The sequence below is a fragment of the Ambystoma mexicanum genome, chromosome 4p (assembly GCF_040938575.1).
Source record: "Ambystoma mexicanum isolate Mex_15411 chromosome 4p, UKY_AmexF1_1, whole genome shotgun sequence".
Lineage (NCBI taxonomy): Eukaryota > Metazoa > Chordata > Amphibia > Caudata > Ambystomatidae > Ambystoma > Ambystoma mexicanum.
In genome coordinates this window covers 540,663,999-540,689,767 of record NC_090927.1, presented here as the reverse complement: position 1 = coordinate 540,689,767, position 25,769 = coordinate 540,663,999, and the positions used below count along the sequence as shown (strand labels likewise).

At 40.1% G+C, this 25,769-nt stretch overlaps 1 long non-coding RNA gene across 1 annotated transcript in view; it reads right to left on the bottom strand.

The window, feature by feature from the left end:
* LOC138453342 (uncharacterized) overlaps positions 1 to 25,769 on the bottom strand; it is a 2,021,223-nt gene that overhangs the window by 1,084,086 nt on the left and 911,368 nt on the right. The window contains exon 3 of the long non-coding RNA XR_011260405.1: positions 18,053 to 18,131. This is a non-coding gene — a long non-coding RNA (uncharacterized lncRNA). The remainder of the gene's footprint in view (positions 1 to 18,052; positions 18,132 to 25,769) is intronic.

Here is a 25,769-nt window from a genome sequence, read left to right as displayed (position 1 = left end):
AATTCTTTATGCCTTACTGCACTCCAGAGTGAGCAGAGGGGGATCATGTTAGGGGCAAAGCGGATTGGGAAAGATTTTCCTGGTATTCCCGCATTTGTCAGGCAGAGTTCTGGAGCAGGGCAGCCCTACCATGTCCACCTCCATTTCATGTCCGCCTCCATGTCCTGCTTTGCGGTAATGCTATAGAGGCCTATGGAATCCACCCAAAATTGCGACCTGGGAAAAGCAAGCACATTGCACCGGAATCCACTGTAAATGAGAGTTTGCCTCTGTTTCACTCTTACATGTATTACTATGTGATGGTAAAGTTAAGAAATGCATGCATGGGACCTATTGCACTTAAGTGCAAACAAAAATGGTCCCCTGGTGTGATTTACATTTTAATTAAACATGATCCCTGTGGAATTTTGCATGCAATTTAAGGAGAAGGATTTCCTGGGGTCATTACGACCTTGGAGGTAACCATGCCGCAATTTGCGGCATGGTTAACCCCTTACCAAGTACCAGGTCCGGGTTCCTTGAATGAGGAATTACCAGGCCATTCAAACCTTGGAGGACCCGGTAATTCCTCATTCAAGGAACCTGGACCCAGTACATCCCCATTCCCATTCGAGCCCCCATAGGGCTCAATGGGAATGGGGAGGGAGCTAACAAAGGGCCCGTTAATAACAGGCCCTTTGTTAGCTCCCTGATCTGCTAGCGGGACCCGCTAAGGGCGCCTGGTTTTACCAGGCGCCCTTTGCGGGTTCCGCTAGCAGACTCGTAATGGGGCGGTAAGGGGTTCACAGCTCTGGCACCATTAGTGGCGCCGTTAACCCCCTAATCGCCTCACTCGGAATGACCCCCGGATCATGTGGAATCCACATTCATTTAGAGTCTACTAAAAACAGGCAGTTTCCACACAAAATAGAGTAAAATAAGAGTAAATGCATTTTATAAAATTGTATTTTCTACTCCACTTTTAGTTTAAAATTGCACTGTTGGGACCCAATAGTAGTACTAATGTTGGTGGTCACCTCCATGCAATTTGAACTTTTTGCAAAATGACCATAATCATTCTTATCTGTTCCCATCAAGAGTTTCCTTGGCATTTTGATACTAAACATTACCAGCATCAACACCAGTCCAAATCAGCAAAGGAAGACGTGGCTCCATCTGTGGGCCCGATCTGTCCCCTCAGCTGAGCAGAGTAAGTTGGAGGGTGACGGTGGACAAAGAACTTCCCATTGCGCTGCTAAGTGAGGTGACAAGAGCCTGCTTGTTCTGAGGCAAGCTAAAACTTTACAGCAGAAGATTCAAGCTAAACGCACATACTCCTGAGACATCAGTAAGCCGACTATCGTTTCCTGGGGCCCTACAAGGAAATTTGCCTTTTACAGGATAGAACCCAGGTAGGTAATATTTTTAGAGACCCTGGTCCATGAATGCTAACTGACATAGGGACTCATTCATAGTTTGGCAATAATTTGGCAGTACATCTGGCAAATTACCGCCAAAATGGATTACTGTTACCGCCACTTGGTCCCTTGGGTTTACCATGGGATTACAAGTGGTGGTAGCATGGTGTTAATCCCCATCTTTGAAGTTCCTAGTATTCCATGTGGATTTTGGAAGAATTACCATGAGCGATAATTCTGCGGTGGTAATTCCACCGATTTTGGCATTAAAGTGGAGGATTTACCTCCAGCATGAGGTTGGAGGTAAACCCTCTACTTCAACATCAAATTTAGGATTTGGCAGTGCGGTACAAAATTGACAGTCATTTCACTACCAGCTAAAAACGTGGCAGTAAAGGAATTACTGTCCCTTTTTACCACTCTGCCAAATGCAGAATGAGCCCCTAAAAAAATCAGATGTTGCCAAAGTGCCCATTTTGACAACAAATTGCAAGGAGGCTAATCAGTGATTAAGTTGGGAACTGTAAGAAGACTAGTTGATCTTGAGGAAAGTATTCAGAGTGACACCTTGAAGAAATCAGTTCATGTGTAAACCTTATCCTATGTTTATCACCATGCTAAAATATTTTTTCTTTTGCACCGTAGCACCTCCTCAATCAATTAAATGCTCCTGTTTAAGAGAAACTATTTTCCCTGAGGACGTTGCTATTCCTAATCCAACTGTATATTCAGAGTATGTGTTTATAATTGCATTGGTATAATTGAGGACATTTCAATTTCTGAGAAGTTCTTGAGTTTTTCCCTATCAGCTCAGGTGGAGGAATTTTTTCATTATGCCCACTAATGTTTTGGGTACCCACCACCCTGACCCACTCTGAGTTGGATCCAGAGTTGTGTCAGTATCCTCTTTCCTGTTAGATTACAGGTTGGTCCATTCTTTCAGTTTCACCCTTCGAACCCCAGTACCAGGATCACATATGGACCCATTGGGTCCATTCAATTAGGGTACCACAGCATTCACTGCATGGAAACAGTGCCCAGCCACATCTGCAACGTCTTACTACTGTGTCTCACTCCCACGATCATCTTATTAGCTGTCTGCATCCTCCTTGATCTCTCTGTTTCATTAAACACAGTCAACCACTCTTCTCGTCTCAAAATTCTCTCTCACATTGACTTCCAGGACTGTGCCCCTAATCTGAATTGCCTTTACTTGATCTCCTGGAATTCACAAGCATCCTGCTCTACCCCCACTCAGTCAGTGTACACTCAAGCATCTATCCTTGTTCCACTCTGTAATGAAGTGTCTAGGGAATATAGATTTACTTTTATGATGCTTCATACATTATGGGAAAATTGCTTCAATCTAATACACCTCACTGCGACAATCTCACAGAACAATCTAGGAGAAGAGACAGGGTGTTTTTATCAGGATATTTCTTTGCTTTATTTAAAATATGTCAGTTAAATGCAGCTGGTCTCCTAATTTACAATGCTGGGCAAGTCACCTTTACAAAGCTACAAATGAGACCAGACTACAGTAGTGAGTAAAACACTGCAGCCTGCCTACCTTTGTCTTGCTAAGATCTTAATTTAACAGAATATCCAGTGTAACTCACATATTCCCATCCGTACATTAAATAACAAATATGAGAGACTATTCAAGAAAATGTGCCCAGGTATTTTATTATGCAATTCAAAATAAGCCATTGGTAATTATGACTTCAAAATGCCAGTCAAATAAATTATTAATTGAATATGTTATTGGTCTGTGCAAAAGAAATCCTATCAATACCTCATTGTACTATTTTTTTTTTAAACGAAAAGAAATTCACATGATAATTAACTCGTTTTTATAACAAATGCACACATTATTTGAACTGATTTGGGATTTTTAAAATGTAAATAAATGAAGAAGGAACATTTAAAATAATTATAACTTTCTTTGTAAAAGCAAAAATAAATTTACGAAATTTAATATTTTGAACACCAGGATTCTAAAATCAAACTTCCTATCAAAATCTGCCTCTATTTTGTGTTTTTCAGGAATTATACTATTTTCTGAGAATCATAAAAAGGGTGGTTTCAAACAGGCCTGTTTAAAATCCCTTGTCAAATCAATGAAATCAGACCAAGAAAACATAAGTCAATATGTGTGTGATTAAGGTGATGAAATACCATCTCTAAATCCTTCCTTTGTGTTTGACTACACCATCTTTCTCTGTGAATGCTCGGTCTACACGGTTATTTTCTTTTTTTTTTTTTTTGCTTTGGTTTCTCCCCCCTTCTTTTACCCTAATACTATAACTAAGATTTTCCTTTCCCTTCCTCTTTCTTATTCTTTGGTTTGAAATCACATATTCCCTTTTTCAAATACAAATAATTTAATTTCCAGTGTATATAAGATGTGCTAAATACTGCAACCTGACAAACTGTTGTGTGTCTCATGTTTTAGTGTACTTCATTTATCATTTATGTCTATTTTTCGATATGATGTGAGAGCAAAATAAGATAACTTTTCCTGGTCTATGTGTTTCTTCTGGCACTGAACATAGATAATTTAACTTAGAGCTCCATTGAAATCAGTGGTTGATCCATTTAGGTTTGGAATAATATAACCTCTTTGTTGTCAACCCAAAGTTGCAGTTCCCTTTTCTTGGTTGCATCCATGTGGTGCTGCACCAAACCCAAGCATGTCATTATTTTACTTAAATTTGGGAAAGAAACAACCCCTACCACTACAGAGTTCTATTACTAAGGAAATTATATTTAATTGTAGTTGGGCAGCAATTCACTAATGGTTCTGGTTTGTTGAATTAATGGCATGGAGAGCAATGAAGCATCTGGTATTTCTCAGGACCTCTAGTTGTCACTTTCCACTGATTCATATTGGGAATGAACTAGGCATCTGAGGCTCCTCGGCCTCCTTGTATCCAGATAAGAAGGTACTCCCCTGGTCCTCTTCAGGCCGGGTTAGAAAATACTCCCTGAGTCCAGTTTTCTTTTCCTTATGCAAATTATTTAGCAAAATGTGATGTATGTCAGCGGCCAAGGAGATCATTTGACAAATCTTTTTTGGATTGGACAGGCCCTGTAATTGTTTTTTTTTCTTCTGCACAAGGGCTCTCCTTATTACTTCCAGTGGTCCACTGAATGTGATGTGTATTATGGGGATGTGTCCGCTCCAAACTAGTTTTCCCTTCAGGAGTGAGGAGTGGTAGTGAACTGAAATATTAATTTTTCAAGTAATTATAAACATGGTCATGTGGTATTGAGAAGAAAACATGTCCAATGTGTAAGAATATTCTGAATCAAGAGACATAATTTGGGTTTCTGTCTCTTTGTGCAAAAATATACAAATTATGCACAGAGTATACATTTTGATCATTCTTATACCTTTTTCCTTAATCAGGTGAATTGAGTGGTGCATTTCTTTTTCAGCAGGGTAAACTTTTCAGATGTTATAACAGAAAAACTATTTTCCACTGTCATCTGTCCTGTTACACATTTTAAAGTCGACTTTTAATATAGATTTTTTGAATTTCATCTGGGTGGGCTGATTATCATGAGAGTAGGCATTTGTTGCTTTGGATATATTCACCATTAAGTAAAGCATAATGGAATAGATGCACATTCTCTTCAAAACATATTGCTTTTGAAGTTTAATGGTTAATGAACATCACTAGAAATCAGTTTCTGAAACGCATGCAACATTTCAGCCAAACATCCATTGACCAGTGCAAGGGTGGATTTGAGATTAGCTTGTAAAAAGAAGACACATTTGGGGTATGCATTTCACTTGTAATGCTTCTATTTAATTTTATTTTTGTAGCTCAGCACCAATTGCAAGTGTCCTAAATGAACACAGCTGTTCTGCATATCTGCTATGCATTATATTAATGATGGTCTGTATATTGTTTAATGAAAGCTGACAAATGGATATTATTGCATGGCCATATGCACATAAATTCATTTTAAGGCTTCATGATATGATTTCTTTCAAATGTAAAAGGGAAATAGTTAAATTTAAAATGTTGACTTGTAATAGTAATCAAACTATATGTTGGTATATTCATAGATAACTATAGTTCTGATGTGATTTCAATGTGTGTTCTGATTTTATAAAAAAACAAAACTATGTATTAAGTCATTTTTCTGTGTAATGGCACTGAAACACTAAGGGCCCTCCCCTACAGGTGTTTATTTATTTGACTTTATTTCTGTCCTGCACTGACCCTGCCCAGAGTACCTAACAAGATTCCACTCAAACAGCAGGACACCACACAAGCATGGCTTATAAGATACTTACAAGCAGCTTATAAGAATTTGTAAGAAGCTAGTGGGATTTTCAAAAGTTTTAAAAAAAACTTTATAAGCACTTATAAGAATTCAATAATTATTTTGGTGTCATATAACATATACGTTTGAAGTAGGAATTATGTAAGATCTTATAAGATTCTAACAAAATCCTTATAAGTAAATCAATAAGAAAATGTTGTATGGGATGGTATGCCAGACAGTGTTTGATACACATAACTTACCTTGTCACTTTTCCCTGTTCATAATAGCCTCTAGCTTTTCCTTTGCAACTCTTTAGTGACTACCATTACTCCTCCAGAAAACCTGATGTCACCCTTTGGTATTACTTTTGCAATATTACTATGATTTGATCTAGGTTTATTGCTTTTAGGAGATGTTGATCTGTTGCCTGACATAACTATTCTTGGACAACTGGCTTGGTGGTATGCAACACCAGTTGATCCTGGAGATATTAATCTTGCCTGTCAACTTGCATGTGGATGAACTAAATAGGGGTCCAACCTCTCCCTTCATTTGTTTGCATGAAATTAATCTATCTTTCAAGCACTATTTTGGTTTTAAGTTTGATTTTGAGCCTTGTCAAATATTGAGGTACTCACCATTTCTTCTCCTTCTGCTGTCTGTTAATTTGTGGGTTGACAGAGATCAACAAATATCCAGAGTACTTCAATGCTCAAGGCGCTCAGTTATGTTGTTTACCCGTGGTCATCTCCATGACTATGTCCCCCCTGCACTCAGGTATACATGAATTAAATCAAGCCTTTATTTCTATTGAACTATTGGCTTTCTGGAAAAGATAAAACTGTTAGTGGGGTAATGTTTTGCATACTGTGTGTTACGTTTAAGTAGGGATGTACTGATTTAGCAGATTTAGTATTCAGGCACATATTGAATACTGAATAGTTTGCCAAGTTGTAGGCCAAAGCAAAATCTGAAGCTGAGTCTTTTTTTCAATTAATCAAGATTAAAACCTGATGAGCACACTTGAAAAAGGAAATGTGTTGCTCTCTTAAACCTGCTTTCTGATAAAAAAAAAACATTTGACCTTTTGCATTTATTTTCATCAGCCCATCCACTTTGTTATACAAGTCATAAAAAGAATACATTAAAATTAAAAAAGAACAAGAGATATAACAGTATTTTGCAGACAAAAAACAGTGCTATGGGAAGGGGCCGGCTCTGTGAGTGCTAGTCCTATGGTAGGTCGTGATGTAAAAAATACACACAATGATTTGCAATTGCTATTGCGACAGGGATAGGATAATTGTGGGGTAGAGGAGCTAATGTGATTATTCCTCTCCTTTTTGTGACTCAAAAGGAAATGCGTCACTGGTTTCGGACCGCCCATTCAGCTCCAAAGCACTGAATGATTCAGAACTGCTTAAGGCAAGCCAGAAACATTTGCAAATAAGGAGTCAGCCATGTAGGACTGTTTCTACTTGCTGTGAGACCACCATTTTCTGGCATCACCCAGAGACCACAGACTACACACAAGATATACTCTTCACAATATGCCAAGCAGGGAGTAGGTGTTGCATTGCAAGTCGCAATATTTGGAGGGATAAATACTAGAGCATGAAGTATGTCCATGAAGTCAGAAATGTACTGCAAGCTTGAATCTATAGGACTCAGCAATGGCACTGGTTGACACACGAAAACATAGGGAAAATGCATATTTCAGTCCAATTTGATCAGAATTCCAAGGGAGAGGGCCTATTTCCAGTTAAACATATCCCTTTGTGACATGGGAAAATACCCCAGTATATTTAGATGTATGTTGTAGGAGTTAATCAAATCCCAGATAGCAATTAAAAGTATTTTTGGGGAGCGTTATTTACATGTGTTTTCTCTGAATGGAGACAGGGCCTGCACATGAAAACAGATTTAAAATCAAACTTCCAAGAATCTATAATTGCATAGGGCATGTTAGTCTCTGACAGAACTCAATGATTATTTCCCTGAGCTTTCACAGGCGCAAAATATATCTGTGAGCATGTTGTACCAATGGTATTGATAGACTTCTTGACCTGTGAAAACCACAGTTTACATAAAAGGGAAATTATTAAGAGAGTTTTCTACTTCTCAACGTGGAATGGAAAGGAGGTTATATAGACCCCTTCATTCCAAAGAAAACAATGCCAATTTAAATAAATCAACATCACTTTTCCAAATAACATCAGAAAAGAAAGGATTCTGTATTGAGTGAACACCTAATGCCAAGAAAAATTTACTTGTTGATTCTTTTTCTATTTCAATTTTCAATCTCATTTTTGTGTGACCTTTTAATACAGCAATATATTTTGGACTCCAAAATAAAAGCTTTGGCCCTGAACCAAAGACTTCACAATATATCCATATAAACACGACCAAACATTCCTGTATCTATGTCCAAGCTAGACACACTAACACTGTCCAAAATTCAAACGTTATTCAATTCTATGTGACCCCAATTTTTTCTCTAATGCCAAAACTTGGCAATGGTGTCAGAGAAAATAAAGGGAATTTAGAAATTTCGAACTATTCTAAGGATAAACATGTTTCATTGCTGTTTTTCTTTCCCGTTTTTTTTTTATTCTTTTAAAATGTTTCATTTACAATTTTAGTTATATTGTGCATACTGTATATTGCAAATTCTCATTACTTGTTTTTTAAATATTTGTTATTCTTTTTATATTTGAAAGGTTGATTTATCAACCAACCAAATAAATTAAAAAAAAATAAAAAAATAAAAATAAAGGGAATTTTATTGTGCACCACTTTATTCTACATTATGGTGTAGTCCTTTTGAAATGTATTTTAGAAGGTAATGTAGATATGGAAATTAATTTACTCTTTTGTGTACAATAGTTATTTAGATTAGTTTTAATATAAATGAATGCTTATACAGTGTGAATATAAATATTAGTAGGACTGTTGCATTTCTTTGCTGTAGATCAACTGTCCGTATGTATGTGGAATATTGTGGGTGGCTTTCCCAGCATTCAATGTTAGCGGACCGACTTTCATTCCTTGACTTATTATTTTTCAATATACAGAATATTCAGATGAAAATCAGCCTGTTCCTTGTCCCATATTTTGAGGTGTGATTGTCGTTGTGGGGCTGTTAAATTAGGGACATTCCTCCATAAAGAAAATACATGTTAGAAATTCAAATATATGCCATAGATGGAAGTAATTACATAGTAAAACTATAAGGTGCACCCATTCACAAAGGAAGAGCTTTTGGGTGATCTAAATCTCACAAATATGGCAAGACACCTAGTAACAATGGAATTCCAAAGGTGTTTTTCAACAATTTTGAGAAAAAGATGCAGCATGACATTTTAGAAATATTTCGGGAGGTAAGAATGTTGGGGTAGGTTGTGGATGTGTTGATGAATCCACAGGATTTGTCACATCTCCCCAACGGGGAACCACTGCCTAGGGGACATGGCAAGTAGGAACTCATAGAAACCCCCCACTTCCAGGACAGGGAATCCTGAGGTAAATATGGTGCCACACCTCCCTTCAACTCACAGAGTTCCAAGTACTTATTGCATATAAGGGAGTTGAGCAATGCCCTAATAAGCATGATCCTTTTCAGGTCACTGGCTTGGGTTCTGACTCGGTTCTGTTAACAACCATCTCTGATGAATGGTACCAATGGTGTCTCCTCTCCCATTCCAAGAAGGAATTTAAAAGACCTGAGAAGTGAAGAGAACCAGCTTGAGGGCAAAACACAGAAGCCTGCACTGGAGCACAGAGGGGACGTTGCCCTTCCAAGAGGAGTATGAAGGCAGGACCATGCATAAAACTTTGTGGGGAGGATACCTGGAAACTGCAGAACACTGCTAAGTCCAGGAGGGTAGAAAGCCAGAGGAGTGGTGAGCCACTAAACCGAGGGAGGAGGGTGGTGAGGCACCCAGACAGTTCATGAGGGTTGATCCTGAGAATAGGGTTTAAAGGCAAGCAGAGAGGGTTTGAAGGCAAGCAGAGAATCTAACAGCCTGAGAGAACAGACAGCCCACGAGGGTCTGACTCTGAGAATACCCCATCACGGGGTGAATGTGGCCATTGAATCCAATGGCCTGAGAAGCCAGACAGCCCACGAAGGGCTGACCCTGAGAATACCCCACGAGGGGGGGAATGTAACCCAAGAACCAATTTACTTGAGAGGTTGGATAGCACATGAGGGGCTGACTCTGAAAATATCCCATGAAGAGATGAATGCCATGAGATAACCAAACACCCTCAGAGGTCAGATAGCCAAGGAGGGGCTGAGCCACAGAATACTGCATGAGGACGTGAACACCATACCACATACAGAAGACCTGAAAGGCCATATAGTCCACACTACACTAAAAGATGTGAAAAGACAGAGTAGGTTAAAAGACCCAGCGGGGGGCACAGGAGACTGAATATAAGATCTGAATAAACAGGACTCATCAGTAATGTACAAAAATGGAACAGGTTTTGAGAACCAGCTGCTCCAATGTGGAGATTAACTATTTGAATTGATACGAACACTGGCATGGCAGTCCCGAGTAATCTTCAAAAAAAGAGAGAAAGACGTGAAGGGTCCAACTTTCATCTGTAACAGCAGGCCTGGGCTTGACAAAGAACCAAAGAAACAATTGGATGGGGGTCAGAAACCAGCCACCAAAAGCCAAGTAGAGTGGGAACAAACATACTTATGCTACAATGATGTTGTTTAATTTATTAGTGGTAGGGATAGAGCATAGGATAGAATAGATTTGATGGGCGATGTCATTTTTGTGAGACATTCTGATGAGCACCAGTTTCTTGTTTTCTTTGAAGGTATGGAAACCCATTATCATAGCTGTAAGGATAGTTGATAGTTGATAGTTCTTTTGTTTAATAAATATTGTTGAACCAAACCTTCTTGTCCATACTCTCTGTCTGACTTACCATAAGGCTTTTTGTAAATGTGTAATTTCTTTGTTGTACAAAAACAGATACATCTGATATATGTGAGTAAAGAGTAGAGATGCACTCCCCAGAAGAGGGGGCAATCTTATGAAACTGTTACAACAGAGGGAGATTTTTTGGATAGAAAAATTGGACACTATGTATCCTCGTGGTATGAACATTGATTGGGACCTGAATTGTTTTTTGTGAAGTCTTCCTTAGGTGCTCATTAATGTGACAATACAATCATGTTATAACAAAATAGAATGTGGTTGAAACTCTGATAATGCGCAATATGCTGAGGTATATAATGGATACTATTGTGGTGTATGTATGAATATAGAATCATCTGGTTAGCTGGTCATACACATTTGTATTTTGGCCAAGCTATGGAGAACGTGGTCAGAAGTGTTTGATTTGAGATGTAAATATGCAATACTTTACATATTTCTATATTGAATAGAGGGGTAATACACAACCACAATTGGTAATTCTAATTTTGAATTATTTAGATAGGTGATCCCCTTCTAAATTCTTTTATTCAAATACTTTCTTGAGTATTAAAAACATTAAGCGTAATCTCGGACCTTATTTTTCTAACATTGTGTTAGACCATTCTAATATGGCGCCCATATTCGAATAACTATAGAAACAACAGAAGGACATACCATTTGTCCAACACGAAGTTAGACCATTCTAAGATGGAGCTCATATTAGAATAATGATAGAAATAACAGAAGGACACACGAGGGACGCTTAGTCTGGTTGTAATCTCTTCGCGTTCACCGAGACGGTAGCAGATAGCCGACAGTGAAGACGTTCGAGAGGGAGCCCATGTTCCGGAAGTATAATTCTGAGGTACAGAGACGCTTTTTCGCGCCATATATTATTGAATTGATAACTTGGAGGTAAAAACAGAGTTGTTTTAATTTGATACTCTGTTTGGCCATTATTCACAGTGATCTCTCGATAAACACATCTATTAGTTCAGCCATTCGAGCAAGCAGTTTCGTATTAGGAACTGGAAAGTTGGGGGCACGCTGACGAGTAGTCAGGTAGGCTGCCTTTCCAGAAACTAAAAATATTTTCTTTTCTTCTTGCATTGAATCACGTGAGTTACCCCACATAACACATACCATATACTTTACAGGTCAGCGATCTAGAATACGATTGTACCAACTGTGAACTCATTGTGCATCTACCATAGCTGCGAACAGATTGATTATTGAAACGTATTTTTAGGTAAGCACCAGTCTGGCCCTTGGTTATTATACATTGTTTGAATATGTGTGGCAACAGGGGGACCCAGCGCTATGTTATGGCGCTTGCTCCCCCTGAGCCACACTTCATATATCACTGTGATTTGACATTGATATATTTATATTTTACAGGGATTACGTAATTAATCAGCATGTAGACATTTGGACCCCACTCCTGGTCCACCATTAAGGTTAGTGCCCATTTGACTCCCTAGTCATCTAAATAATATTATTTGAACATTTAACAAGTACTATATTGATCAAATTCTTTTTCTAATATTAATTGCAGATAGGAAGTACAGTACCCAATATTTACAACCTGAAGAAGGGCCTTGTACGCCCAAAACGCGTAGTTGAGAAGAGGGGACAAAAATCATATCAACACTGACTAATTTATGTCAACTCCATATGTTGGGATTTATGTTGTGAAATTTTATTATGAAATTCTTTTGTTTTAGGAACATTGAAGTTCAACACACATGTAAATCAAATAATGTGTTAGAAGTGTTTGTATCTTTGTTTATCTGACACAATCAGTGCAATGAATTTAAGTGGTGAATGTTAATACAATTTATACTGATGGTTTGTTGACATATAAATGGAGAAATTGTAAATCCACATTTTGGTATCTGAATTATTGGATACATTTAAGTAGCATTATAGGACTTTGCGTGTTCCTATTAAGTTATTGCAACTTTTGTTGCCTCATTGCTGTGCCCCAGTTTATTCACCGTGTTACTGCAGTGAATCTTCCCAGTACACATCTGATCTATGTACCTGGAGGCCAATTAAACTGCCCAGTATTGATTACAAACTAAACATTCCTATTTAGCATCTAGAATGGGTATTTTCCCTCTTTAATACATCCTGATCATGTGTGTGCAATATCTCTAAGAAGAGTTTCTCATAGTTGGGTAAGAGATGGAGTAGGGTGAATACTCTTGCAATATGATATTTCAGTTTGTAATGTTTTATGTGTTTAAAAGCTTGGGGTTTTCTAGGTTTGTGAGTTATATTGGAAATATTCATTCAAAAGGTACTAGTACAATTTTGGTGAATGGTTTGCTGAGTGGAAGAGGTTACATTAAGAGTAGAGTGAATCTAAAGTTACCATTGTCAGTTCTGCATTTTGTGTGCCACGGTGCATGTTCCTGGAGGGGATGGGCGATAATGTGAGTGGTGTGTATGGATGTTGTGTTATGTACGATGAAAGCATTAAACATGCTATAGAATTTTGTAAGTGACTGGTTCAAAATGTAGTCAGATGAAGAATGAGCAGATGATTTATGGGAAGTGGGATTGCATTCCAAGTATACATTCTTAGAAGTACCGTTTTGATGTCTTTATTGGTGGATTAACAATCAGGCAAAACATTAGCATATGTTTCTCATAAATGTGAGTATTAGGCATCAGGAGATTGATTTTAGGAAGGCAAAGCTTTAATAATTAAATAATTTATATGGCCAACATGGATTTATGTTTCTGTCTTTTTACCACCAAGAGAGGTTTTTTGCATTTTAATTACAATTGTATCAAAATCAATCTATCCCCCTTACGTATATCCTTTAACAAAATCTCCTTCAATTTGTCAATATTAAAATCCACCATCCTCTTAGTATCACATACAAGGTAAATCACCAAATATTTCACATACGTATCTGCCCATTGGTAATTCCAGTCTAACAAACCCCTACTCGACTGATTAACATTAAGTGGGAAAACAACTGTTTCTCCCAATTGACTTTATAGCCAGACAAAGTTCCCACCTCCTCTAATATACTTTTAAGAAGATTTCCCCCTTCAACTGGGTTTGCTAACGCAATAGTCAAATCATCAACATACCCTAAGACTTTCACTTCTCTATCTCCCACCCTCAATCAATGAAGGCTCTGTTCCTGTCTTATGAATGCTAATAATGTCTCTAGGGCCAAGTTAAACAAAAAAGAGAAAAGTGGGCAGCCTTGTCTAGTTCCCCTAAACAACTGAAATGATAAAAACAGTTCATTGTTAACCCATTACTTAGCCGAGATTTCATATTGTAAGGCTCCAATGGCATTCAAGAATTGAGGACCAAACCCTATTTGAATTAAGGTATAATTCAAAAATGACAAATTAATACAATCAAAAGATTTCTCAGTGTCCATAAACATAAGAAGTATCTCTTCAGTTTTAGACTTAGACAATCCCATTATATTCAATACGCTCCTAATGTTATCATAACCATACCTAACTCCCATAAATCCCACTTGCAAATAATCTATTAATTCTCCTACATATTTAAGTAGCCTGGTAGCCAGAATCTTAGTAAAACTTTTTACATCACCATTAAGTAAAGAAATAGACCGATAATTGCTGCATTTAGTAGCATATTTTCCTTGTTTCGGGATCAAGGTAATAGCTGCTTCACGCATAGACGCATAGACGGACATAGAATCCCTCCCGAAAGGAACTGATTATACAAATGACATAATTCAAGTGCTAAAGCAGTGCTAAAATACCTATAACATTCCATAGGCAGCCCACCCATGCCCATAGATTTACCCAAATTGAGTTGGTTAATAGCTGCACCAACCTCAAATACAGAAATGAGTGCATCCAGCGCTTCGCTCCTGTCATCTGATAAACAGAGAATTTCTATTTTAGCAAAACAATACAGCTAACCCACTCAATTCAGTATGTAAGTCTTCCAAATAAAGGGTAGCGTAGAATGCTGAACGACCTTTCAGTCAAATTCTTTAATTTTTTTGCCAATAAACAGCCTCCTCTTTCCCCTTCTTCCCAAAATGTTTGTTTCATGAAATATAGACCTTTTTCAGACTGTCTTTCTATTTCATCTTTAAGCTTCTCTCTTGTGCTATCCACCCTTATTGTATCCTTCCTATTCTTGGATAGAGCATATTTTCTCTGCAAAACTCGTAACTCCATTTCCAGATCCTTAACCTTCTCCTCTCCCGATATTCTTACCCTAGAAGTCCAATTTATTAACTCCCCACGTATAGCAGCTTTCAAAGCATTCCATACCACCAGACTATCAGCGGAATCCTTTTTATCATTAAAAAATAGAGCTATTTGTAGCCTCATTTACGTTCTCATCTTTCAAAATGAATATTTTAAGCCTCCATTTGATTCCATTTGGCCTATATTTATCCTGATTTAATTTTAGCACTACTAAAGGGTGGTCTGAAAGGCAACGCTCCCCATGTTAATTTTAAGTACATCATCGATCAATCTGTCCAAAATTAGAAGGTAATAATTTCTCGAATAAGAATCATGAACTGCAGAATAAAATGAAAACTCTCCTTCAGTAGGATGCAACGTCCTCCAAATGTCAATCAAATCAAAAGTTTCAATAAAATCCTGAAAAAACTCTACTTAGTTTTTGGCCCATAAAATCTATGGTTTTAATTTATGAAATTTTCTTTTAAATTGTCCTTTCAAATCATGTTTATACATCGGTTTAGCTATTGTTTTAGGTTTATTAAATAATGTTTAGTCATGGTTTTCAGAATCTTGTAATTATATTTAATGGTGTTTTTTTAGGTATTTTTTGTGTTCTGTATTAAGAGGATTTTCCTTGTCTTGTTGTATCAGCCTTGTGATTATCTATATTGACAAAGTTACCTGAAAGACTTCTATTGTTTAAAATATACTAACATTCATGGTTTGTGCTTTATTTTATTTGAATGTTGGGGTGTGACAATGTCTGATTTGCAGATTGTCATTCCCCTCCTGCAATGGCCTGGCAAGCTGAAAAAAGACGTTCTGAAGGGTTGCCTCGAGTAATGCCAGTGTCTTAAATAATTCAAAATCTTTCAGTTATCAGTGTTTCACATGTTACCATGAGTGTGTTGGGTATGCCGAGATGTAGGTCCCAACCTTTCTGTGTCTAGAGACCCAAGCTACACCTTACAAATGATGTCCACTGAGGCTGAAACATGTCTGGGTTAGCTTATGGCTACATGTGACCTTGCAGTTTGGGCTAGACTGCCCATTTTGGTGTGAAACCAAGCTGGATTTGTATAGGCTGTTTCTGCTTCTGTAATTACATATCAGGCTGAAAAATAATAGTTTGGAGGGTTGCTTTGAGCAATGCCAGTTGTTTAGATTAATTCAACACCATCCAGACATAACTCCTCAGTGTTGCATATGCATCTGGGAACATAATCACAATAAAGCACTTTGTTTCCCTGCAGCATCATAATCAGGGAAAGGGATCATGTGAAGAGATATATAAACAATACTTTCTATGGAAACTATGCAGCTCTAATGGAGAAAAAAACAGTTAGTGTGCTGCAGCTTCCTCTGAATATTTTCAACTATAATCCATAGAAAAATACAACATTGACCAATAGTACCTGGCGAGGATCAATGAGCTTCTAAAAAACAAACTCATTGGCCCTCACCCGGGCCTTACCTAGCCGAGAAGGCTTTGAGCACTGCCGCGTCCCTGAATTATTTCCGTGAATGGCCGCCATGGCGAGGGAGAAGGGACTACATGTAGTCTCTTCGCCCTTTCCATGGTGGCCATTTTGGTTGTTTACTTTTTTTTGCATTCATTTTAATGATCGCCCTGGAAAGGAAGAAGGGACTATATGTAGTCCCTTCTTCCCGATCCCTGGCAGCCATTTACTTTTGCTTCATTTTCTCAAGTCGCGAAACGGTCACAGTGCTGTTTCTCGACTTGAGAAAAGTTGTTCTTAGTACCCTCGTACGACGTACTGGGGTACTAAAGGCAATAAAACCGAGGAGGTGTGGCATTACCAGAAGGGTAATGCTGCCGGGGTTTCGTTCGTAACTGGTAATGCCCCCCTCCTCGGGTTATATTGCCTAATTAAAAAGGACTACTGGTCACAATACAAGTATGGCAGTGTGGTAAAAATTGCAATAAAGTGACTGTAATTATCTTACTGCCACTTTACTAACCAATTTCCATATCGCTGCCTAGTGGTTTGGCGTTCAGGTGGATATTTTACCATAAAGCTGTAGGTAAATCTTCCACCTTACCAGCAAAATTCGGGAGATTTACTGCACAGTATTACCGCTCAGAGTAAATACATCAAGGATCCACCCAAAGTAGTATGAAAATGGCAATTTACACTGCCTTAGTACCACACAGGATCCCAGAGTAATGCCATGGGACAGAGGGGTGGTAAAGGTTACCACCAGATTACTGCCAGAATCTTGATGAGACCCCAAATGTATTATTTTAAAAACAGAACATTTGAAACTATATTTAAATGGGTGGAAATTTGATGGTAAATACCAGAATGGGAGTTCTCTGAATGCAAGAATACAGGGTGTAATTCACTCCACTATATATGAATGGAAAACATTCTTAGTTGTATGGTAACAAACTTCGATAAAGGTGTACTTGGAATTCTCTTGAACAGACAAACATAAAAACTTGACAACATATAATAATCAAGAAAACCTTTCGAAGGTAGTTTTACATAACTCAAATAAAATTCTCCGTTCATTCCCCACTAAGAAGTGCACCTTAAATTAATCATCTGCAACTTGCAAAGTAGGCACATTTTTAAGCTGATGATCGTTTAGTGGATGGATGCAGGAATTAAGACTCACAGTAACACAAAGATCGTTTTGGCAAATGGCAGCAAGTATCAAATGTAATATACAAAGGAGCCACATGACCCTATGATAAAGGAGGTTGTTTATAGACAACGATGCATTTAACACAATGCTTTATGAAGAGGTCAACCAAATGGGATAAATATGATATATAGCTAGATACTTTTGGTGATATTTGTCTTTTAATAGGACTGCCTAAATAAATTCAGTTTATTAAAAAAAAACTTGCTGTGGACTGGTTTAAAACATTGACTGGTAAATCAGAACGATACAGTTGTGTTGCATTAATAAGTGAGTCTAAGTAATTGTAAATCAAAGGAGGGAATTCCCCAGGCTCATGTACATCACAATCCCTTTAATGCAGTTCTGAGTAGAAATAACTTGATTCAGTCTCTACTGGTACTTTTAACAATAAAACAACTAATGGATTTCTGTATGTCCCAAAATGTTAAGATTAAAACACACTTATCTGTCCCCTGAAAGGATTGTAGTACGAGCCTTAATCATATATTGCCAGAAAGAGATACAAATATTCAGAAGTGTGCTTTCGTTTATATTAAACAAAGATGTATATCTTACCACATGCGCTGTAGGTTATAACTGGTCATTGACTACCACAACAAAGGTGCTCAAAGGCTCCACGTCCACAGGGAGCATCCTGCAAAAGTAAACACACGCATGGATTTGTCTACAAAGGGAACAAGACTCTGAAGCATAAAAGAAATAATGCAAATCAGGAAAATGTATTGCAAAATGAAAGGATTATTCAAAATGTCATTTCGAAATGTACATGTACTTCGTCAAAGTTTCCAATATTTCAAACGTCTAGCTCTGAAATATATGGTTCTCCAATAAACATGCATGCACCATTCGATTAACTTGGAATACATTGAACACATTTTACAGAACAAATTAATATAAAAGAGGAACAACAACAAGAAAAGAAAGTATGTAACAAAAATTAAAAAAAATGTCCATCAAATGGTGATGGTGCAGAAAATTCCGGCAGGTATATTTTCAATTGTTCAACAAATAAAGGCACTCACAAGTCTAGTAATAATAATGACATTGTGAGAATAACAAACTGAAAACAAGATGAAGATGCACACAGATATAACAAGAAAATGAAAAAGACAAAAAAGAGGAAGATGAAAGGTAGAATAGATTATAGCAAAGACAGCCAATAAAGATTTGACAATTGTAGAAGTCTTTGGTAGAAAGAAAGATGTGAGGACAATGAGAGGAGAATGAGTTACCTGAGAACATATTGTACTTTTTGAAGAGATGTGATGCTAATTCAAAGGTGGATTCAGAACTACAGACATACAATCCAGGTAAGAGGGATTACAGAAATGTAAAAGCTGGATAAACAGCATGTAGCAGATACCACACTAGCACAGATTTCTCAGGCTACATTGTGTACATACATGAAAGAGAAATGAGCTAAACCACCTGAATGTGACAATGACAAATCCTTAAACTCAAATGAGTACGATTTATTTTGCTTTATTAGGCATCCACTCAATTCTTTAGCAAATGATCCTGGAAGCCAACTAATTGTCACATAATCAAGGTCTATAAATCTTTGCTGATTGTCATGCAGTAGAGGTATTCCTAACTAAACCCAAGTTTCAATGCTTTTATTCAGAACCTTGTGGCACATTCCCTTGTTGATTGCAAACTGTACAGTGTTGTTTCTGCTACAATGTATGGTAAAAGACATAATTTTAGTATACGCTTTACGCTGTGTTACTGTTTTTGGGTTAAGTGACTGCCTCTTTAATGAGGCATGCATCTGTTCCTGGGGTTCAGTGCTCACAACAACCTATCATGCTGGAACAACGGTGCGATTTTCAGAACTGGGTAGATTTTTTTTGTATGTCTAGCAATATTGGAAGTGGTTGTCTCCTGTGGTAATGTCACATTAGAGTCCAATATAGTAGTAATGCCCACAGTTGCAGGCAATACCTAGAATTATGGGCCTGGCAGACCAATACATCAGCCTCAGTGGTAGAGGAGTACTCCATATTGAATGAGACATTTGTTTTGGATTATGTGACAGATCTATTTGAAAGGCAATATGGTTAAAAACCTCCACAAAAAATGCAAATGCAATAAAATAAAAATTCTGACTATCAAGAATTGACCCATCAACTCGCCATTGCCAGCAAGTGCACTGTGATAAATGTCGACAATTTAATATTTTTAACTTCTAGTCTTGGCAGTCAGGCCTTTGTTTCGCATGCACTTTATGTTGGTCCAAGTCTCCAAGTCTCCTTTTTCAGCAGTGACATGGTCCACTACTGCTTGATGACTAAGTGAGTTATCACATTATTTCTCACTTTAGTTATAAATAATGCAACACATACATTCATTTTAAAGGACATCCAAGAGGCTATGTGATCAAATACTTTTCATTCTATGCGATAGGTGTAGAATGTCAGATAACTCTGGAGATGAAAAGGTCCCCTCTTTGTGCTGTTATCCAACAATCAAATTTTACATTTGTCATTAAACAAAAAACAATAAACTACTGTTATCTTTCCATAGCGGCATGATGCCCCTCTGGGGGTGAACGTGTGCTCTACATCATCAAGCCCTTGCATCACATTGAACCTTTTATCCTTTGTTACCTTTTTTATGTGATGTCCTGTCTGTGAACAATAAAATGTCTGATTAAATATATCTCAGATTCGTTGAACTTCTTCGCAACTTCAACCTTGGAGTGCAGTCCTGCCACTCACCACAGTTTTTATTTTTCTTCTGAAAAAACTTGGTTAAAGGGACTTTATGGTTAAATTGCACTAATAAAAACCTATGAAATTCACTGTAAAACCGAAAAACCTCCAGAAATTTGCCAGTTTTGGCAAGCTAAGCAACCATAACTCGCGCCACCACCGTGCACTGATAAGTCTAACACCCAGGACATCAAAGATGACATCACAAATGTCATGAGGGCGGATAACGAGGGCTCCAGGCCGTTATCCCCTATACCAGCCCCAGCAATCAGGGATGAAGACCATTAGCACCTCAGGTTACCAAAGCGGTAACCTGGGGTGCTAAAAAAAAGGATGTTTCTTCCTACTCCGGGCCGTGCCTGGTCTCCTGCTCCAGGAAGGAAAATCCTTTTCCAAGATGGCCACTAAGGAAAGGGAAGGCAGGGTTCAGTACAGAGCCCCTATTCCCTTTCCATGGCGGCCTGCAGAAGGCGAAGAGAGAACCCTATGACCATATTAAGCTTCCACACACCAACTGCCACTTAGCAATCTTTTACAAATCTTTTCCATCTACGTTTCCTTTAGTAATCCCAAAACATTGTACACAATGCTCCTATAAATGCACATATGCATTGTGCAGTGAGAAAAGTGAATAAATAGAATGGGCAGTACGGATGAACAAGTGCTCATGAGAAACCAGGAGGGAAATGCCAAGGTATGCTACAGTGGGACACCACTGGGTATCTACTGGAGCAGAGGAGTCCCAAGGGTGGTATGCATCTTAACCATTACACCCGTTAAAAAAGATTTTTCTGTCAATGTAATAGATTTTTATATAACTGAAAATGTTTCATGATGCTACATCACTGTATGAAAGTGATTAATAATTCCTCTTTTCACATATATGAAAGAACTATGAAGCTCCTTTAAGAAACATATTTTTGCAGCATATACTTATGTCTGTTGTTATCAGCAGGACATGCTGGGGATGGAAATCATCGTTAAATTGCCTACAGCATAAGGCTCCACCATGACCCCAGCCGAACCAAACCACCCCTATTATTCACTGCACCTACCCTGCATCCTAGTTCAGTGTTCACTATACCATAATAATTTAACCAATGGCCAATGCTCATGGCTTGCAGCCATGGCCAGTCTCCAAATCAATGGGGCATCGGCTTCAACCATGTTGCATTTCCCAATAAGCAAATCAGAGTACTCATTTGTGTTTGCCGAGTACCAGGCCCACTACCACTATGGGCCTGATTCACAGAATTAAGCACAGGGTAGGCACAAGCACTGTGCGCTGAGAAGGAGCGTGTGCCACGAGTGCGCCAACCGTGGCACAAATAAACAATTGCGCGGCACGCGTATTCATGGATTAACCGAGGCATCACTAGCCGTGGCGCAAGGAACATCAAGCAGCGCCAGTGACGCCCCCATGCACAGCAACCAGCGAAATGTCCAACACGGCCCAAGCGCCTGCGTCATCCCTGGTCCAGCATACAGCCCTCTCCAGGAAAATTGCATGAAAATCCATTGCAGACGGAGCACACACCTAGTTTCCATGCGACTTGGCTGCAGTGCGTCCGGGGTACGCAATGAGTTTCCACGCGATTTGGCTCAGGTGCGTCTGGGGTATGCAATGAGTTCCCACATGATTTGGCTGGGGTACATCCGGAGTACATGATGAGTTCCCGTGCAATTTGGCTGGGGTGCGTCCGGGATACGCAATGAGCTCCCATGCAATTTGGCTGGGGTGTGTCCGGGGTACGCAATGAGTTCCCACGTGATTCTGCTGGGGTGCGTCTGGGGTACGCAATGAGTTCCCACGTGATTTGGCTGGGGTGCATGCGGGGTATTCAATGAGATTCCACGTGAATTGGCTGGGGTTCATCCGGGGTACGTGATGAGTTCCCACGTGATTTCGCTGGCTTGCGTCCGGGGTACGCAATGAGTTTCCACACGATTTGGCTGGGGTGCATCCGGGCTACATGAGAAGTTTCCACGCGACTTGTCTGGGGTGCGTCCAGGCTATGCAATGAGTTTCCATGTGATTTGGCTGGGGTGCGTCCGGGATACGCAATGACTTTCCACGCGATTTGGCTGGGGTGTGCCCGGGGTATGCAATGAGTTCCCATGTGATTTGGCTGGGGTGCGTCTGGGGTACGTGATGAGTTTCTATGCGATGCGTTTCAATGCAATGAGTTTCCATGCGATCACTCCACTCGCACCCCAGCTAAATTGCGTGGAAACTCAGCAGGTACACACGCTGTACATTGGGCATCCGGGTTAAAGGTGTGCGTAGGACAACATTGCACTGTATGTGCATTTTGTTGCATTTCATTGCAGACGGACACGTGGATATCTTAGTATTCTGGGGTCCCACGCAAATTCTCCAATACTGTGACAGTGCATACTTTTTGTAAATATGGGTCCTCCCCCTGGTACAGCCTCCCTACCTCGATGGAACTGGTGGTGTGCCTTCTCCGGGGCTGAAGGCACTTGTGTTGCTTCCTCATGTTTTGTGCTTCCTATGATGTATTGGCTCAGGGCATGGAAAGGGTGGCCAATTCCCTTATCCCCCCAGACAGACAGGTGCAACTCCAGCAGCAGGCATTGCGGTCCACATGCCACTCACATAGGCTCCACATGGAGAGCAGCAACAGGTGCCACCGGGTGGAACTGTGTACACTGCGATAACCATGGCTGCAGAGGGTCGGGCCCATAAAGCTGCCCTGAGGGAGGAGAATAGGTCCCTCTGAAATACACTCGCTGCACTCGAGGCAGCCCACAGTAGATAGTCAGAACAGCACATGCAACAGTTGACACACACCATCTCAGAGGAACTGCGTGCAAGCTGTGTGGTGTTGCAAGCAGAACTGTGTGCATCCCGTGAGGTGTTGCATGCAGACCTCAGAGCTATCATGTTGGTGATGCAAACATCTCAGTCCCGCATGGCTGCGGCCATGGAGGACCAGGCCAGGGCCTTGCGTGGTGAACCTCCCTTACCACGTGCACCTTCTAATACTACACCAGTGGTATTTGAGGTGCACCTTGCCCATACACCCTACTGTGTGGATCTCACTTAACCCCCCGCCCCCCTGGCCCACTATGGGCATTTTTGAATTTTTGATTTTGTATTATGTTTTGTCTATTGTGCTTCCCCTTTCCATGGGCTTGCCAGGAGAGCAGCGTGTAAAAGTAACTTACACAGGGGAACTGGGCTTCCATGATATATGTGGGCAGTCTGAAGTCCAAAATGTGATTCATGATTGTTTGGCCTGTGCATGGTTCACATCCTTTTTTTTTTTTAACATTGCGGACCATTATGTTTTTATTGTGATTTCTCAGGTATTCGCTTGCCTGTCCCCATTGTTGGTGGCCTTCATACTGTTTGCATTTCTATGACCACTTTTGGTGGTGGAGCCACACTGACAATGGCAGTATACCATGAGACATGTTAAGGCAACTGTCGTATTCTGATTGCTCGCTATCAGACAGGATCACTGTTAGCTCCTGTGTTTGTGGTATGTTGTACGCTGCTATTGGTGTTCCTGGGTACATTGTTCTTTTGATTTGTGAGAGTGAGTTGTTTCAGGAGTAGTTTTGTTTGCCGTTCTGCACTTTGTGACAGTAGTGTTATGTGGTGGCCATTTATTTTTTCCATTTTCACATTGCATGACAAGGAATTGTGCAGGCAAGGAGGTGACATGGGGATTTGAGGGTTTATGTGACATACCGCCATATGGATGTGTACTTTTGCATAGGGTTAGTGGCATACAGCCTCTTCCATGTGTGCCTCTTGTGCACACCAGTTTGAGTAGGTTTGAGTTGTAAGGGATGCACATAATGTAGCACTTCAAAGGACACATTCTCGGGGTGTTAAGGTTGGGACAGATGATTGTCCATTTGTCATCATCGACTGTGACCTGGAATGTGCCAGGCCGGTGTGCACTCCGCAGGGGTTGGATTTTAGGTGAAAAATTGTGTCACAAGCTTGGTAGGGGCAGCCTCGCCATGTGCCCTTTCCCCTCCCATGCGCAGCTGCCGTGCATGTGGTTCGGGATTTGGGGGCACAACCATATCCACCGGTATGCCACGCCATGTTGCAATGTTGCACAGGACATATGCTGCCACAATGATCCTGCACACTACCAGTGGTGCATATAGTAGCTCGCCACCAGAGTGGTCGAGGGAGTGAAAGCGCGACTTAAGCATTCCGAATGTGCACTCCACTCCACTATGGCCCGAGTTGCATTGTGGGCTGGTGGTGGTGTGGTGGTGTTCCGTATTATCGTCATCATGTAGGTGCTCAGAGGGTAGGCACTGTCCCCTGTGGAGGTGACAAGGTTTGTCAGTGGTGTGTTTTGATCTGTGTGAGACATGTATGCATTTGCAGGGCCATTTGTACTCATCAATGAGCCATGTGTTGCCATGCCTCCCAGCTTCCAGGGCCCGGTGTAGGGGTGACATTCTGATTATGAAACTATCATGGGTGGATAGTTGGCATACACAGAGGATATGATTCCCTTGGCATCACATACGACCTGCGCGTTGATGGAATGCCAGTGCTTGCGATTGCAATAGATGTGCTCTGTGGCCCTAGGTGGACATAGGGGCACATGTGTACAATCAATGGCATCAAGCACTTTTGGGAATTGCGCCACCTCATAAAAATCCTGGACCACGGCCTGCCTTTCTGCAAGTGTTCTGGGCATGTATGTGTGCCTGCGGACTGAGGGGCGAGCAGTCATGATTGCCAACACCTGGTGTATGCAGTGTGACTTCATGGCCTATGAGATGGTAGTTGTCTGCTGAAATGACCCAGTGGCCAAAAATTGCAGGACATTGAGCACCTTTTCCAAGGGGCTCAGTGCTTAGAAGCACAGGATGGGTGACGTAAGGTCATCTTCCCACTTCGTGACCAGGTCTAATATGATATGAAGGGGAAACCTATACCTGGCATAGACCTGGTCATCAGGCATCCCAAAAAGGCTGGTCCTGGGTAAAGAAAATGTGTGCCCTGGCTATCCTCCTCCTGCGGTGTCCCACGATCACTGCTGAGAAAAAGGGCACATTCATCGTAATTTATGCATACTTTTTGTTGCGCGATGACGCCTAGGCCTGCCTTCACGTGTTTCCGGATTTGCGCGTCTTTTTCTGCACATCGGTGAGCCCTGTTTGATTCCATGAATATGTGTTGTTAGCACGCGGGTGGCCCTTGCAAGCATTTTACCGCGGTACTTCCCACTTAATGCCCACATTTTCGCTTGTTGTTCCCCATTCCACGTATTTCGCCCCCTTTTTGGGCGTCTCGCGCAAGGTGGTCATGCCATCGCAGTGACGTGCTCATCCCACCTGGATTCGGCGCATGTCTCAGGTAAGCAACGCGCAATGTGTTCCATGAGTCAGCAAACGGGCGCTTGCCCGTTTTTCCGCACAATTTTGTTCCAATTTTATTCCATGAATCAGGCCCTTAATGTATATCACTAGTTTTTCTACTTACATTCTTAAACTGGAAAAATATAACACATGACATATTTGCAAAACCATGCTTTCCAGTTCTTGCTGACACT